The sequence below is a fragment of the Cavia porcellus genome, unplaced genomic scaffold, assembly GCF_034190915.1.
Source record: "Cavia porcellus strain 051 isolate PalLab524CR breed Dunkin Hartley unplaced genomic scaffold, mCavPor4.1 scaffold_11, whole genome shotgun sequence".
In the NCBI taxonomy this organism is placed as follows: Eukaryota; Metazoa; Chordata; class Mammalia; order Rodentia; family Caviidae; genus Cavia; species Cavia porcellus.
The window spans coordinates 44,272,515-44,274,862 of record NW_026947494.1 but is presented as its reverse complement, the minus strand read 5'-3'; the positions used below and the strand labels follow the sequence as shown (position 1 = coordinate 44,274,862).

The window sequence follows — 2,348 nt, the reverse complement described above, 5'->3', positions numbered from 1 at the left end:
CATTGTTTCCTGCATGATTTATCCGCTCAGTCATTGCCCAAAGGACTCTGAGAAGCCGTAGGAATATGCTGGCGCAGACACAAGGCCCAGCTCTTCCCCAGCCTTGTGGAAAGGAATTGTACATCACAGGGCAAAGCGCTACTATCCCTATGCCACCTGGACAGAGCCAGGGGAGAGTTACCTTCCAGAGCATCCACATCTTTTTCTAGTGTATCAAATTGCTGCAGTAAGGCTTCTAGGTTTCACTGGTTTTCACAACTTCTCTGTCAATATCTATAATCTACAAATGAACAGTATTCGTTTAACACACTTTCCATTGTGCAGCCAGCTGTTCATAACCCAGCTGTACTTTTTACAGGTGGTTCACAAGTCAAGGTGAGGCAAGAGTTTAGGGGACAGAGGGGATTTATTGAAGAAGATTGCCAAGCCAACACCAGAGTTTAATTCAGCAGGTTCCTGTGGGCTAAGAGTTTGCATTTCTTTTTTTGTTTTTGTTTTTGTTTCTTAAGATAAGACCTTGCTATGTAGATCAGGCTGGCCTCAAACTCACTGAGATCCTTCTGCCTCAGCCTACAAAGTGCTGGGACTGTAGGCAAGTGCCATTGTGCTCAGCTTAAGTTTGCATTTTTAATGCACTGCTAGATGAGTCTGATGCTACTGGTCCAAGCAACATATTTACAATAGCTGATTACGGAGATACTTAAAAGATCCCTCCTTTTCCTCCAAAGAATCATGCTTCATTTTTGTAGTATGCAAATTTTAAAGTTTTCTCTTTAAGTATCAAAATATATGGCATCAAAGGGCCTATATTCCCTGAAGGAAAGAGTAAAACTGGGGTTGAATAATGGTTACTTTATTTTATGACCTTATTTTTTGTTTTCCAGACTAGGTAAGACATTATGAATAAAATTCAAAAAGTAGCTGGGGATATAGCCCAGTGGCATAAGCACCTGCCTGTCAAACACAAGGTCCTAAGTTTGAGTCCCAGCACCTCCCCCAAAGCTGAAAAAGTACTAAAGGATATAAAGTAAAAACTCCCTTCTATCCCAACCCTCGACATGTCAGAAGCAGCCTCCTTCAGATGGGGCAACTGCTTTCTAGAGGTTACCTCTCTGTCAGCTTCCCACCGCCCCATTGATTTCTGCTTTTTTGCTTATCTCAGATATGTGAGTTGCAACCAAGCTCATCTGATAGATCCCCTGCCCACTCCTTTAACCCTGACATACTGCTAGTACTTTTGTTTTTTCCAGTGCTGGGGATTGAACCCAAGGCCCCAGCACTTCTTTAAATTTTATTTTGAGACAGTCTTGTTGTACTGCCCAGGCTGGGTTCAAACTTGCAATCCATCTGCTTCAGCCTCTGGAGTGCTGGGATTACAGGTAGGTGCCACCAGGCCCTGCTCACATGGACCTCTTTGTAAAGCCACTCCTTTTCAGACTAGAAGCTTCCATGTCCACAAAGTTAGACCCTGTATCTCCTTCCCAGAGTCCATTTTCCTGATGCCTAGGATCAAGGCAGACACATAGCTGCTGTGTCAGGTTTGCTGAGTGATTAAGACCTTCGTGGAGAAGGGCTGCACTGCTTCCAGGGTCCTGGCCTGAGGTGTGACTCAGAGAGCGATCATTTAGGGGAAACTGAGTAAACATCCCAGGAGAGTCCTCAGCCCACCCTGTAATCCCTTTCCCAGAACAGAATCAAATGAGTGCTAACAATCTGGAGGCCAGAGAGGCACTGGGTGTCAGCACAGCACTCCCCAGAAATGCGGCAGCCTCTCTCTCGTTCTGGAGACTTGCACCTCTTCCCTTTTCTTTAACTCCTGCATTTCCTGAAGCCCTTAGGGTTTCACCAACTGCCTTCCCAAGACTGGTTACGCTTCCCAAGGCTGTTGTATGTCAACGGCCTTGAAATCACTTGACACTATGAACTTGCTGACCGTAATGGAGGCACGAGAGGAAGTCACCCATGGCCAGAGATGAGGGTGTTACAAAGCACTGAGTAATCTCACCATGTCCCCACGCGCTTCCCACTTCCCCTCTGGGCAGCAGGAGACCTGCTAACCTGTTTCCACATGTTAAGGTTTTGTTTCTTAAAGTTTTTTTGACTGTAACTCATAAAACATACCAAACTAAAGACAACTGTAGGAGATACCATGAAATGGAATAAATGGGGAGTGACTGTTAATAGGTAAGAAGTTTCTTTTTTGGGGTGACTATGTAAGTTGTAAGGTTCTTAGTAATGTCTTCTTTTTCATTACAGATATTAGTAATTTTAGTCCTTTTTTTCCCCCCTTTGGTCAACCAAACTGTTTTTTGACCCAGGTTCTTTTTATATAGTGCTGGCTGGCCTTG

General features: G+C 44.5%; 1 non-coding gene across 1 annotated transcript; it reads right to left on the bottom strand.

The window, feature by feature from the left end:
- LOC134478185 (small nucleolar RNA SNORA73 family) lies at positions 1-202 on the bottom strand. Its single transcript, XR_010050674.1, has one exon. It is a non-coding gene; the product is annotated as a small nucleolar RNA SNORA73 family (small nucleolar RNA).
- Between the last annotated feature and the right edge of the window lie 2,146 nt (positions 203-2,348).